The sequence below is a fragment of the Typopeltis vanoorti genome, chromosome 19 (assembly GCF_054136105.1).
Source record: "Typopeltis vanoorti isolate ZY-2024b chromosome 19, IOZ_Tvanoo_1.0, whole genome shotgun sequence".
Lineage (NCBI taxonomy): Eukaryota > Metazoa > Arthropoda > Arachnida > Uropygi > Thelyphonidae > Typopeltis > Typopeltis vanoorti.
The window spans coordinates 4,982,537-4,999,370 of NC_143567.1; the positions used below are offsets into that span (position 1 = coordinate 4,982,537).

General features: G+C 34.0%; 1 protein-coding gene across 1 annotated transcript in view; it reads right to left on the bottom strand.

Moving 5' to 3' along the window:
• The window catches only part of Dlg5 (MAGUK family member discs large 5), a 440,912-nt gene that overhangs the window by 295,570 nt on the left and 128,508 nt on the right, over positions 1–16,834 (bottom strand). The window lies entirely within an intron of this gene.

Genomic DNA, 16,834 nt, shown 5'->3' on the forward strand with positions numbered 1-16,834 from the left:
ATCCTATAACACCTGTTCAGAAGTTTATAGGCCTCTATCTTTCTGTCTACAGTCCACACTCTCCAACTGTCCACTACATTCCATAATTCTGATATCATCTTTGTACTATATAGATTGAACAACATTGGTCCAAGGATCACGTTGAATGTAATATTCACCCCCCCCCACCCCACATACCAAATTCTGATACCTGTCCATCAGCCACTTGCTTATTCCAGTTAACAGCTATATATTCCAATCCTATATCATCAAATTTATTCAACAGCTTTTCATGTGGTAGAGCAAATGTTACAAATGCAAGAGCAAAGTCCAACAGTATCATAGTGTAATCCATTTTCTTTATCCAACTCAGCCAATACCTCCTTTTAGCAAATCCATGCTGTTCCTTGAAAAGCACAGTTTTGTGGGAAGTTTTCAGTACTGAGTCCACATTGTAATATAAGGAGTTTATTAAAAATAAGCAATTAAAACCCAACAAGTTTCATGTGTCGTAAGACTTACATCATCAGGGCAGTGGAACATAAAAGTTTTACACAACAAAGGTCTATGAACAATTAATTACACACATATTAGATGTTTTTGATAACTTCACAACTGTTAAATATAATTGATAAACCAGAATACAAAAACACACAATAACAAATTTATCATTTATATTCTGGTTTATCAATTATATTTAAGAGTTGTGAAGTTATCAAAAACATCTAATATGTGTAACTGATTGTTAATAGGCTTTTGTTGTACCACTACCCTTGATGATGTAAGTCTTACGATACACGAAATTTGCTGAGTTTTAATTGCTTACTTTTAATAAACTTGAGTTTTAATTGCTTACTTTTAATAATCTCTTTATAATATAGAAAACTTCCCACATAAACCTAAGTGTACAACAAGAAAACAGTTTGTCTGTCATCCCATTTCTGTATATGAGTTCTTACCAACTTCTCTAAAATCTTCATCACTCCAGAGATACAGATAGAATGCGGAGGGTTTAGTATTTTCAGGGAAGACAGAGAGGATGTTCATTTAAAGCAATCTGGTGCGAGATAATAGTAAGTAAGACAAAATATACAGTTGGTTGTTGGAATAGGCCAGGGAACTACACAGATCATCTGGAAGACATGCATCACCAAATTAGTTCAATGACTACAGGTTGAGTGATTATTATAGGGAACTTTGGCGATATCAACTGGAAGGAAGAAAGATCACATGGCAGGAAGGAAATAGAATTTATACACCTGCTGAGAGATAATTACTTAAGGTAGCATGTGATGAAGGGGATTAGTAGTGGGAGAGTATTGGACCTGGTCATAGGATCAGAAGAGCTATCCATAACCAAGGTGACAACACTGCCTCCAATGGGTGAAAGTGATCATGCAGCCTTGACTTGGGAGATTGTAAAAGATGAGGAATATTCTTTTAAGGGGTATTTCTGAAACTACAATGCAGGTGATTATGACATGCTTAGAAAGAAGCTTAAATCTGTACCATAGCATAAAACATTGCATGGTAAGGATGTTAGTAATGCAAGGGATATATAGTTAAGGGTCATCTAGAGCAGTGCTTCATAAACTTCTGGATGTCAGGGCCCCATTTGGAAAAATTAAAATATTTCACGGCTCCCCCTCGAAAAAAAATCGTAATATAGACATATATTATTATAATATTTATTGTATTTATATTCAATACAAAACATACACAGCGAATATTGCAAAAATCAAATGCAAATATTACATTTTTAGCATCTTACATACACATTTGACATGGCACATTATCTCATATTTTTATATAGATAGATATATTGTTATTGTACATTTACAGTACAAGCACATGAAACGTAAAACGATTAGTAATAAAGAAAGGGTTAAAAACATTAAAGAAGTTTAATAACAACTTAATGTGATGGATGTGTTTCAATACTGCTACACAAAAATTCAATATCAATGAAATATTTGAAACTGCAATTCTTAGATTTCTGCTTTGAAATTAAACTTATATGAATAAGTATTTATTTATCAATATTCATTAAGTGCCGAAATATACGCAGGAAACAAAATTTGTGAAGCCACATCAATGTGTGATTTTTTCCATTAAAATATAAAAATTAACAAAAAAGAAATAATAAATAATAAAAATTAAATATGTTTCTTTTAAGATAAAAAAATCTACTTAGTCTTAAAACATTTTATATTTTTTGTTTTCATTATTTCATGCAACCCCCACACCCCACCCCCGCTGAACAAAACCTACAGCCCACAGTTTGGGAAGCGCTGATCTAGAGGAAGCATATTAAACTGTATACCTAGGGTAAGGAGAGTTAATTGGGTAGGAGTTAGATGGATCAATAATATCATTAAGCATGGGCTGCAGAAGAAGAAAATGCTCTGGAGGGTATATAAAGTGAAATTGACCAGCAAACTCATGAACAGTACAAGGCTCAGGCAAGAAAGGTAACAAGCACGCAAGGAAGACAAATTCAGATTATGAGAAGAATCTAGCTGAGCAGGACAAACAAAATCCAAAAGAGTTCTTTCATTATATGGCAAGTAAGAGGAAGAATTACTATGGAAATGAGTGATGATGGTCAGGAGAAGGTAGATGTGGATAAAATAGTTGAGTTACTGAGTGACCACTTTGCAAGCATATATCTTCCTAGTGAGGTTAATGCTTTAAACTATGTTTAAGACAATAATGTAGGAACAGAGATGGATGAATTGGAGGTTGTTAGGATATTGCAGAATCTCAATGTAAATACTGCTGTGGAATTAGATGGGATATCAACTAGGTTTTTTTTTTTTTTTTGCAAGAATGAGCAAGGGAATGGCAATGCCTTTGCCTAGGCCATTTAATTGAAGTCTCAGTTAGAGGTTCCACGGGAGTGGAAAGAGGGCAAAATAATTCCTTTGCATAAGGGAGGTTCTAGGACTGCAGTAGCAAATTATAGACTAATTAGTATCTTAGGTATGATGGTAAAAGTACTAGAAAAAATTGGCAAAAAAGAGAATTCGGGAATGGTAGATAAAAATATGATACTGTATGAGGGTCAACTGGCTTTGTAAAATCTCTGTAACTTATTGTGTTTGCTTTTTACATGTGTTTTTTTTAAGATGAATGTACTTAGAGAAATGTTAATAACTTAAATGAGCCTCTGTTAAAATAATGGCACATGAGATCATCGTGTAACACTGTTAAGTAATGTCTAATCAGCAAGTCTAATTCTAAGAATAGTGAAGAATTCTAAGAATTGACATATATGGCAATTTCAAAAAATTTGTGAAGTATGACATCATTTCCAAAGGTCAATACATGACCATATATGGAATGTTTTCGAGAAACACACACATGTGTACAATGGAAGTCCGGGAGTATATATCAGGCAAGACGTCGAGAAGGAATAGGTTCTTTGGGTTTTCACCTTCTCTTACCTGGGTCCGCCATCATGTTAGGTCCATTGTTGTTCATCAAAAGAGAAGCATCATTTTTTCCAGGTTCTCAACCTTCTCTTACATGGATCTGCCATCGGTAATCTAAAGAGAAGTGGCATAGGTTCTGAGTCCTCTACCTGGGTCACCAAATAAGGCCCGTTGTCAGGAATCGAAAGGAAAGAGCTGCACATAGCTACCACGTTAAGGGTCCTATAGGGCATGGAATAATCGACAACTCATACAAGGAAGAAATTTGATGGGAAATCAAGAATGAGCTAGCAGAAGGAAAGCAAGACATTTGAACAAAATTCATATAAAAGGCAGTGCTGAATGAGACTTGTAAGTAGTTATATATATGATAATTCCAGACAAAACTGCACATCAAGTGTATTTGTTTATGGATAAAATAAGATAATGTAAATTGATATTGAATTAAGGTTGCTCAAGGTATACCTTATCGTGAGGTAATGTATATATGACTGGCAGGATACTATAGATTGTGATTAAAGGAAAAAAATTAGAACTAAGATTAATATAAAATTAATTATATTAATATAATTAATTAAAATTAAATTAAATTTTAAAAAAATTTTCAATTAGGAAAAATTGAGAATAACAAAATAATTGTAATGAAATTCTATATATAAGTTAATGTGAATGATCTGTAAATATTCCTTTTTGATTTAATTAAAGGGTTGGACTGATTACGTCAATGCACTATCCTGAAAATTTTGAACCTGCTTAAATTAGAAGTTTATGTGATCGATAATTAAGCCATGACTAATTTAAGGTAAGGATTAATATAAGTGGGGAAAGCAAACAATATCTGCTTTGTCTTTAGTTAAAAATCTTATAACCTCGCACTCAATACATAGTCTAACTGGTGCAGTCTAAAACAAATAAATAAATGGCAGCAGTTGATAGTTAAGGCAGTCGACTATTTACACAAAGTTTTAAGTAAAGATAAAACAAAGACAAAGCAAGGTAATAAGAATGCAGAACTCTTTTATATATATATATATATATATATATATATATATATATATATATATATATATATATATAACAGCTTTATGAAGTCGGTCATGCCTTAGTAATTTACTAACTTTTTATAATAGAGTAACAGCTGAGTTGCATAAAGGAAATGAGGATGATTTTGTTGGATTTTGCAAAGGCATTTAACACAATACCACATGGAACTCTGTTATGCAAATTAGAACAAATGGGGGTGGATATGACACTGGTTAAGTGGCTAAGAGAGTGGTGCTAAAAAGATAGCAAAAAGTGGTAATATGTAGAGGCAGAATCAAGGCAAAAACAGGTGACTAGTGGTGTGCAGCAAGGTTCAGTGCTGGGACCATTGCTGTTTAATTTGTACATAAATGATGTAGGAAATAACCTAATTGGAAAATTTCTGTTTTGCTGATGACGCAAAATAAGGTAGAGTAATAATTAATCAAGACAATGTGGAGGGCTTGCAGGATGATTTAAATATAGGCTGTCAGTATAGGCAAAAGTTAATAGGTGTCAATTTAATTTCGAGAAACGTAAAGTAATGCATTTTAGGATAAACAGATTACAAGTTGTGTATCACTTTGATGGCACTGTACTCCAAGAAATAGATGAAGCCAGAGATTTGGGGGTGGTGGAAGGCAGACTTCAGGTTTAGAGGACACAGATTGCTAAGGTTGCTCATAAGATTACTTGGCTATTGAAGAACACATTAATGAGTAGAGAAAAGGAAGTTATTATTCCTCTTTATAAAGCCTTGATATGCTCATCTGGATTATTGTGCTCAAGTCTGGTCCTCAGGGTTTCTTGGGGAATGAGGAAGCAGTGGAGAGGATTCAGAGGCAAGTAACCATGATGGCCTGTAGAATGTTCCCTATGACGATAGAACTGAGGGTGTGTGGATGGCAGAAGTTGTTTGATAGGAGAAAAAGACTGGATATGATAGAAGCATTTAGATAGAGACTCATTAACACCGATCCCACTTAAGTGGGACAAGATGCAGAAGAAGAAGCATTTAAGTTGCTTAAAAGGTTTTATAGGAGAGATGCAGAGGAAATGTTTCAGAACCTGGCTAGAGGGACCAGAACAAGGGATTATCCCTGGAAGTTGAATAAAGGTCCACCATCATGTTAGGTCCATTGTTGGTCATCAAAATTGATTAATAGGGGTGCGAGGACTAGATTTTTTGTTGTGAGAGCTGTGAATGGGTGGAATCGGTTGTCAGAGTCAGATATGAGTGCTTTATCTGTTAATAGGTTCAAGGAGAGGAATGATAGATTGTGTGGATAGATTGGGTTTCCTGTGATGAGTCTTCTGACTCCATGGAGGTGCCTGTATTATAATAATAATAATTATTATTGTAATACAGGCACCTCCATGGAGTCATATTTATTTTATGTCATTTTAATGTATTTATTATATTTCTAAGTTAATTTAGTTCATCATCATCAATTTCCTGATATGTATTCTCAATTACAATAATAATAATTATTATTATTGCAAATATTTCGGCCTGAAACTAAAAGTTCAAAGTGCAACCACAATAACAAGATAAAACAGAAAGGAGAAATATTATTCCATTGTAGAGATCTGTCTGAGCCATGTGGGTGCCCCAATGGGTGGTAACAAAAAAAAAGTAAAAAAAAATTCACGTCAATGCTAATCAAATTTATGTAATTTTAATGTATTTATTGTATTTCTAAGTTAATTTAGTTCATCATCATAAGAAATTTCCTGATATGTACCGTCAAGCTCAAGCCCGCTATGATAGAACTATATGATTAAGCTTACATTATTATTAATCTTATATCAACAATTTTCCTCCAAATGTATTTTATTTGTGAGCACTCCAATATTGTCATATCTAATGTTTTGTTGTTCTAAGGCACTTCTGAATGAATCAATACACAAAGACCTTGGTCTTCCTCTGGGTCTTTTTCCTGCCATCTTGGCATCAAACTGCTAACCTTTCCTCCCCATTCTATTTATTCTATTTAAGTGACCATACCACCATAGCTCTGTTCACACATTCTTCAATGTTGACAATGTCAAGTTCGTTTCTAATATTTTCATTTTTAATATAATTCTGCCACTGGTACCATCTGTTCATTCCACTCATTTTTCTCTAACTCTCATAAATGTGGTCTCTAGGATCAAGTGTTTTATTTCTAACTCAACTCTTAGATCACATGCATAATTTAAAATGGTTTGAACCCTATCTTGTAGACTGCTACTTTTAGGTTTTGACTACTTTGTATCTTATTCTATATAAATGTATTCAACTGGCTTTACTTCATACCAGCTTTCATAATTATTGGGGTACACAACAACTGGACGACAGAATAAAAGATCAAATATGCAATTCTATTCTGTTAATCTATTACCAGGTAAATTAAATTTTTTTTTTTTTGAGAAATGAGTTAAAAGAACAGTATAAACATAAAATTTGAAAAATCTCACTTATAATTAAGGTTATTTTTATTGTGTAGAATTACGAATTGTATAGAATTTATATTGAAATTTCCCCTACAAAAAAATGAATCAGCTAGTTAATAAATATTTATATTATATATTTTCATTTATATCATATATTAAAATTTGTAGGATCGTTTAAGAAAGAGATGGTTAAAAAGAGTGGTCTGAAAATGATTTAAAAATGAAAAGGTATAATTGCACAGTATTAAAATAAAGAAAAAATAGTTTTTTTTAAAAATTCATTTAATATTATTTTGTAATTAACAAACATATTTACAAATGTTACATATATACAATAAAACAAAAGTATATGAAATTCAAAACAATTTTCTTGAATTTATTAATTCATATTATAGTTATATGCAATACCACGTAAATATTCTATTATATTTTCCCTATCGTAATTAATAACTTTTTTCAAAATTCTTTGGTCAGCTTCATCGTAACGTCTACGTTTGTGCTCATGTTGAAAACCTACTACTGCTCTTTCATAATCAACATCATATGTTTTTTGAATTTTTTGTAGTCCATTTATAAAAATCCATAAATTTGGATGACTTGTGCTGCAGCCAAAGCTCAATTGCAGCTTTCGATGACAGGCTTCTGCAAATTTATTTGTCCTATCGGTTCCATTTATTGTTCTTTGGTACACAGACAAAACATCTGAGGGAAAAATCAGTGGAGCCCCGGTTCTGTTATTCCTTAGATGATATATGTATTCATAAACCATTCTAAAATTGGTTCAAATTCATTGGATAAATGATTCTCAAGTTCAGAAATAGCGTAAATAATATCTTGTTCTGGAACAAAAGCAAGCGAAGTGATCATTTTTGAATTTAAAGCGAATTGCGCATCAGAATTATATCTAGTTAAAAGACTGCATGAAGCTAAATGCTTACGAAGATTTTGTACGAGATGAAAAAAGCAACAATTTATGTTAGCTTGCGTAAATACTATACGTAACGCTTGATGAATGGCAATTTCAAAATCAACATTTATATTTTCGGGATCTAGTAATGGCCACATTTCATGTATCATATAAAATAATTGTGTATGTTTCAAGAGTCTTATTAGGTAATAAACAATATAAAACAAGGAAAACAGGACCTCCATCCTTCTAGCCAAAATAACAAAAATTTGAGCAAAAAGAGGGGGAGAAAGTAAAAATGTGCCATCCATAAATAATTCATCCATGCTTTGGCTCCACACTGCATGGCTTTCACGATCAAAAATTAATATTCTCATGGGGTCGACCTGTTCTGATCCAGAATCAGCCAATGAAAAACATTCAAATTGTGATGGACTGAATTCATAATTTAAGTATTCTTCAGGAATAATTATTGTTTCCCTAGAATCAGGATTAATTGGGGCTTTTAAATTTTTTAATCTTCTTCTTTGAATATTTCTGCACAGACAGCTATGATTGGAAGCATTCCTTCTACCGCAGAAGAAACATTTTGAAGAACTTGAGTTCTGATTTGTGATGGGTTGCTCATTGTCGTATCTGCTAATTTTTTGGCTGTTGTACTAACTTCTTGCATTATTACTCTGCCCGCATTTCCAGAACTGCTACGTGTGTTCTTGTTTTTCAGAAATTAATGATCCATCACTGGCAATTGTCCAGATTCTACCTTTGCATCCTTTGTTTTTATTTTCACATTGCCAAAATTGAATTGAACCTTTCTTATCAATCTTGTATTTAACATAAAGATACCCATTACAAGCATATTTTTCCTTGTCTCTTTGACTTAATATTCTTGAATTATCCATTTCTGAAGAATAGAAACAAGAAATATAAATATAAAAATAAACTAAAAAAAAGTTTTCACTATTGATATAATTAAGAATTTTTTCAGTACTATTTGAAAAATAGTACTGAAAAAATTCTTAATTATATCAATAGTGAAATATTTCTATACTTCTATATAATTGTACTTAGCAATTTGTTTCATTTGAGTGATAATCAAGAGTTTGAAATTTATTTAAATTCATTTAGATGTCACGTATACAATTTAGTATACGATTAAGATTATAAATTTTGAATACATACCTTTTATTTACTGAAACTTGTTCTTTGCACGTGGTAACTGTAACGTTGACACAAATATCGGAAACGATGTAATAAACAAATAAACAACTAGTCTTACTGTTTAATAGAAGTCAAAATATCTTGCGAATGCGTATTAAACTAAATAACCGCACACAAAATGCCCAAATATAGTGAAGCTCAGAAATAAAAATTATAAGCAAGATTTTTCAATTTTTTTTTATACTGTTCTTTTAACTCATTTTTACCTGGCAATAGATCAACAGAATAAAATTGCATATTTCATCTTTTATTCCGTAGCCCAGCTGTCGGTTTCCCTCTTATTCTTTTTGTCTAATTTCCCATCTTCACTAAAAACTCTGCTTAAATAGCTGAACTTATTTTACCTGTTCTCTTGGTTCTCGATTGAAAGTGCAGTTGAAATTTTCTATGTTCGTGCCTATTTTAAGTTTTAGTCCTTTTATTTTCATGCAAAATTTATTATATCTATTACAGTTTAGTTAAAGTACTTTGGAGAGGTGCTTAAGGGTAAAAGCTGTATAACCGAGAGGAGACCTCCACATAGCCTTTAAAGAAATGCAGAGAGCCGACCAGGGCTTCTGACCTAATGCCAAATCCTCACCTTCTCATGGAGCAAACTGTTAGGTATCTACCTAGATAGTGAACGAAAATGGATGGTCTGGCAATTTGATATTTAGCCAACCAAACTGTATTCGTACTGGCTTAGACAACAAATAAAATGATGGTACAACATGACAGATTTTCATACAGGCTGGGGCATTGCCCAGTTAAACAAGCCCCCCCCCCCTGTTGTTTTTGCCAGGGAACCAGGGTGAACATCAAAAAGTCAGTTACTGAAACAAATCCTGAAACACCCCAACTCAATACCACCAGAGTTCAAGATCAGTACTATCAACATAGGATAGAAGAATTTCCATACAGAAATGAAGAAATGGAAGAAGAAGAAATGGAGCTAGCTGAAGAATTGGATAAGTACCAGATCGACACAATAGGAGTGAAAAACAAAAAAACACAAAAACTGGTGAGATCTTACTAAGCAATAAATACAAAATGTTATATTCAGGCAATAATAACAATCAAAGAAAAGAAGGAGTAGCTATGGTATTCAACACTAAATACAAGGCTAATCTTCTTGAATGGCAGGCAATACCAAGTAGAGTGATGTGAGCAAATAGCAAAATGGGGAACTGGACAATGAGACTTATTTGTGCCTATGGTTTCAGAAGGTTCTACTAAGATAGAAGTGGAGGAATTTTATTAGGCTTCAGAGAAAACAACTGACACAATGAAAAAGGAAAAGATGGTCCTTGTTGGGATCTAAATAGCAGAGTAGTAAATAATTGCCAGCCATACAAAAATATATTGAGAAAATTTGGAGAAAAGATCAAAGCGAATAATAATGGCAAATACCAGTTGGATTTCTACTCAGAACATGGACTGGTTATTACTAACACAATGTTCCAACATAAAAATGTGCACAAATACACATGGTGAGAAGAGGCAAGGAATAAGAAAAGTCCAATTGACTATGTTATTGTTGATAGTGATGTTTTCTCCCTGGTGCAGGACACTAGAGTGTACAGAGGATTTCAATTGGGAAGTGATCACCATTTAGTCTTGAGCAGGATAAAATTGAATTTTATATTGAAAAGAGGAACATGTAAGAATGTTTTAAAGCGAATAAAAGTTGAGCAGCTCTCAAATGTGAACTGTAGACTAAAATACACAAATATTATTCAAGAAAAAAATGAAAAAAGTTGTTTGAGAACAGGAACCAAACCTTGGAGATTCAGTAGAAAGCCCTGAAGAAAACACTGATTGATTCAGCCAGAGAGGCATGTGAGGTTGTCTGCAAGAATAGAAAAATCAGAACTCCATGGTGGGAACAGGAAGTTAAAGAGGCAGTGAAGGAAAAGAAGAAAGCATATCAAAAGTTCCTGGCAAATAAGCCTGCTTGTGTTCTTAGAGAATACAGAGACAAATGTAAGAAAGCTAAACACCGTGAAAACTAGCAAAACAAAAGTCATGGGAAGACATTGGATAAGAACACAGGAAATAAATATCAAGAATGTGGCAAAATATTCTGTAGGCTGTTGAAAAAGCTCCAAAATGGAGGAAAGAGTGCTGTAAAAGAAATTTGAGATGATAAAGGTGACATGGAAACTGGAGAAACAGATCTCCTTGATGTATAGAGTAATTCAAGAAAGAAGCAGTGACAGCACAGTAGTAAAAAAAAAAACACTCAGCAGGCATTCAATCAGGAATACATATCCATACTTGAAGTAGAAAGTCTTCAAAAGCCTGAAATGTGGAAAAGCAGCAGGAGTAGATGATATTTGACTAGAAATGCCGAGGTATGGTGGTATAAAAGTCTTACAGTGGCTGCACTGCATAGTTCAGAAGGCCTGGACAGATGGACGAATTCCAGATGATTGGAGTAGAGCTCTCATAATACCCATATATAAAAAGGGAAATAAAATTGAATGTGAGAATTACGGAGGTATTTCCCTACTGAGTGTTCCTGGTAAGATCTATGCAAGTATACTTGAGAAACAGTTGAGCAGGATTGTAGAATGGAAGCTTGGCAAAAAACAAGCTGGATTCAGGCCAAACAGAGGCTGTCAGGTTCAGATTTTCACTTTATATCAAATAGCTGAGAAATCATGGGAATATAACAAAGATCTGAATTTAAGTTTTGTAGATCTGGAAAAGGCATATGGCAAAGTGCTAAGAGAAAAGCAATTCACAATGCTACAGTTCTATAATGTCAATGGCACATTATATCAAGCAATACTTAGTCTTTATTTCAGTTATAAGTTCAACAGTTAGAATTGAAGTACAGGAAGATGGTTTAATGTTAAATCTGGTGTCAGACAACAATGTACATTATCCCCTCTCTTATTCATTATGTATATGGATCAAATTATGAAGGAAAGTGGTATTAAACCTGATATCAAAATTGGAGGTGTGAATGGAGAACTTATAGAACAAGTAAAACATTTCGGCTACTTAGGCACGATTTTTAGTGAAGATGGTAAATTAAATATGGAAATAGACAATAGAATCAAATCTAGTATGGTTGAAAGCCAACTGAATAAATTTATATGGAATAAGAGAGAAAGTAGTCAAAACATTAAATTAACTGTATACAAGACAGTGTTGAAACCAATTTTTTCTTATCGATCTGAGAGCTGTGTTAGAAAAAAATCACCTAATCAAAGACTTGAGACCACAGATATGAGAGTCCTGAGAAAGATTAGGGGCATGAACAGATGTCAATAATGGCAATATCATATTAAAAAGGAGGATATTAAGAGAGAACTTGACATTGTTAGCATCCAGGAATGCGTTAGCAGAGCTAATCTCAAGTGGTATTGTCTCTTAAACAAAATGACAGAGGAAAGATTAGCAAAACAAGTGTTCTCTGCCATATTGGAAGGAAAAAGACCAAGAGGAAGACCAAGATATAGGTGGATTGATACAGTAAAAAGTGCCTTAGAAGACAGAAACATAAGATCTGATAATGTTGAAGGTCTTGACAGATAACAGATTAATTTGGAGGAAAATTGTTGATAGGAAGTTAGTAATGATGAAAGTTCTTCATGTGATCCAGTATACCCCTTGAGGGGATACATGTCAGGAATATGATATATCAGCTCAGCTATCAGCTAACGCCTTTTTATTCCCGTATATACGGGAGTAGGCGAGGCCATTTAGCCCTATCTAACTTTTGGAGACTGAGTGGGCAGTTCAATCTCCACTGGTACCCAATCAGAGACAGATGGCCCAAGGCTATCACTAATTAAGCGGTACGCAGTGAAGAGAGACGGCTCAAATGTGCCGCCATCTCGTGGTGCCTAACCCTAACACAATATATTTTTTAATGTCTGAAATAATGTGGGTTCTATGGTCGATTTTCTTGAGTTTACAGGACGAAAAACCCGAGTTTCCGGGAGGAAAAACCTGCTTGCCCGTGCCAGAGATCGACTAACTCGGGAACCGGTCGAAAAAAGGCTTAGAAAAAATTTCCTCTAGTCGCCGACTAGACTCGAAACCAAGACTTCCTTCGTGCGGCCAAGCGCGATGGTGTGCAAACGCCACATCCACTGAGCTACAAGAACTCTGGAGATTTGTACTATATGTATTTAGGAGTAAAACCTCATCTGGATAAAGCAAAGAGCTAAGAGATATCTCTGATTCTAAATATCAGGTTTAATTCCACTTTCTTTCATTATTTAGTTTATTTATAATTTCATTTTATAACCACCCATGGTGACACCCCAAGATGTTGCTTAAACTGTACAATGAATGCACTGCATTAGTTTCAGGCCAAAATATTTGCGATAAAATTATTATTTTCTAATAATTTCCTTCCACATCATTTTCTTATGTATCTCTTGCTATTTAAGTTGCACACCCATTTCACTCCCATCCTGTATATCAGTTAAATAATATGGATACGATTCAGATACTACATCATTTAATAATGTTTCAGAGTTCCCAAGAATTGCTGGTATCCTTCTCATTCCGTATATGATACTGTAAAAACTGTGGTTATACATTCTGTATTCTTGCCGGCTGCAGCTTTTGTTACACTACGTACTTCCACTACTACCTTGCTTTGCCTTTGTATCTTCTTTTACTTAGCTATCCTTAATGGTCGACTGCCTAAAGTTATGAACTGCGGCCATATATTTATTTCTATTACATCTTATCTCTCTGCTCTATGTTCTAATAATTTTATTTGTTTAACGACTGCACCAGTTAGATTATATGTTGAGTGCGAGAGTGTAAGATCTTAAACCAAAGACATTCTTATTTTAAACTAGTCACATGCAGGTTCAAATAATTTTTATTAGGATAGTGCATTGACAGAATCAGTCCAGTATGTTGTTAAAAATCATTAAATTAAGTCAAAGGGAAGTTTGCAGAGTGATTTACATATATACACAGTCATTACAACTCTCAATTCTCTCTAATCTAATCTTAGTTCTTAGCTATTTGACCATCCAGTATAACATTACTTGAATATAGGACATACTTTGGATAAGCCTAATTCACCTTTAACATACAATATCTCACAAACATAGACATATATACTCTTGTTCAGTATTCCAACTACTTACAATATTTGTTCAGCAGACAGTGTCTCACATCAAACTTTTGCACACATAAGTCTCCTCTTCTTGTGGTGGTGATCAAGGTAGATGACAAACGACACTTCTCCTTCAATTCCCGACAATGAAATCTTGCATGATGGTGATCTCAGGTAAGGGAAGAGATAGGCCCAGAGTTGCCTTATATAGGCCCAGAGTTGCCTTTGTGCACTTCTCTCGAATCTGGTCATCACATATTTACCTTCTGGCATGATGAGGTCATTCTTCACGCAATCTTTGGAGTTCTTTATCCATGGGAATTATGGTCATGTATTGACCTCTGGATTGATGACGTCATTCTTTGTGGGTCTTTGGAATTTTCCAGTTATGGTAATCCTCAGAAATCTTCACTAGTTTTTGCATTAGACTTCTTATTTAACATTACTTATTAGACTTATTTGATGACGTCATGCACCACATTATTTTTAACAAAGGCTGAATACAATAATATTACAGAAAATATAATTTCAGTCAAAATTTAATGATTTCCTAAGTGCATTTGCCTAATTAAAAAATGTAAAACCGAACATAAGTTACGAAGTCACTTACCATAAGAGATTTTACAATACCATGGGATCGCACATACTATTCTTCAGAGTTAGTCATAATTTCTAGCTTTCAGTTCAGCAAGTAACTTTTTCTAATTGGAACATCCAAATAATTTGCTACTTATCAGGTCATTATATTATGACACTTTCACTGTCACCAACTACTGGCAAAACAGTCACAACACTGAGATCCCCTTCCCTCTAATGATCTAATCAAATCGAACACTTTAACCTCAAGTTCCTTCTTTTGCTTGACAAAGTTGTCTCACCACGGCTCAATAAATTCTCTTTCATTCTTATCATGAGTTTCTTTACTAACTAATCAATGTTCAAGTAGTTTAAGTCAACATAATGATTGCACATTTAGCATCTATCTAGGCAATTTGATGATGCATTTCATCATTCCTGAAAAATGAACTCATTATCATATTTGCATATGTTAATTGAACACACATGCACATGTTCTCACCATTCACCATTCCTTCCAAGGTTACAGTTTCCCTGATTGCTTCAAAAACCCAGAAATCAAAAAACTTGTATTCATTTCTTCTACACCTCCTGGAGATCAAATCATTTGCTATCATTAACTTGATACTAACATTAACCCTCCTTAATTTGATACTATCATATCTCAATATTAAATTAACAATTTTCATTCTTTCACTCTTCTTGCAATAATCCTTTCCTATCTCTCTCTCAAAGTGTATTTGTCACTAGTTAAGCCATAACTTCCTTAATTTTCACTCCCAGAAAGCATGAAGAGGTTAATCTGTCAAAAAGTGTAAATTTAATGATTCAATCACTGTACCATATTGCTTCTTTTTTTTTTTTTTACTACATTTTAAATGAAATACCTTTTTACTGTTATTATCATGCAATGACCTTAACTTTTTTCGTGACTCCCACACAAGAAAGGCTTCTATAAACAATAGTATGGTATGGCACAAAAAAAAAAAAAAAATTAATTAAATTAAATAAATAATATACATATATATACATACACACACACACACTGAACTTCGACACCCCCTTGAGTATATGTACTATGAAATATGCTGTTCAACTGCATGCACATTAATAGAAGATCACATGTAGGGTATATGCCGTTACATTTAGCTGTAGCAATAGTGTTGATGTTGGAAGGAAAGACATTTATTGTTGAACATTATTTTTGTTCATGGAATTGGTAGAGGCAAATGATCCAAGCCCACAACATTTTTATGAGAAGATTATTTGTTGTTTCTGTAAACTGTCCCAAGCAATAGTGTCATCAATACCTTAATGAGAGATTTCGACATACCAGGAGCATTCTGCCTCAATGTAAAGGGCATTCGAGGAAACCACAAACTGTTAACACAATTTAGAACCATGGGTGTGTGTTTGAGCAAGTGATACAGTCTCCGAAATGCAGTCACTACAGAGGATCCTTAAGGAACTGGGTGCCTTTTCATGTGTCATTTAGGTGAGTCAGTATTTAACAGCAATGGGTTACACTGCACAACGGGAATACTGTGCACACATGCTGGCCAATGTCTATGAAGATCCATCCTTCATCCATAATGTCTGGTTCTCAGACGAAGCACATTTCCATCTAAGCAGTCAATTAAACAGACAAACCTATAGGTTTCAAGGCCTGAATTTTTCCAAGCTAAACCTCTTCACAGCAAGAAACTCATGGTGTGTGTGTGCGTGTGTGTGGTTTACAGAAATGGCACAATTAGGTCCTGCTTCATTGAACAGGGTGGTATAACCATGACATTGAATAGCAAATGCTACATCAAGAATGTGTTGTCCAAAAAACATTCTATTTCATGCACAGGTATTCCTACAGAACAGAGCAACCTGTCATGCATTTCATGGCTCTAGAGCCTATTTATTAGAATAGGCTCTTGAAATGCAACTCTTTCCCAGAGGCGCATTTCAAGATTCACAGAATTCCTATCCTACATGTTCTTCAGATCTCGCATCACTTGACGTCTTTGTTTGGGTATGTTGTAAGAAATAGGGATTCCACCATGACCAGCCTTCAAACCTGATTAATAAAGACATAAAATTACATGATATGTCCAGCAGATGTCCCAACCCTTGTTCTCCAAGATGACAGAGAACCTTCACTTGCACTATGAAACCTGTATTGAAAGACAAGGTGCT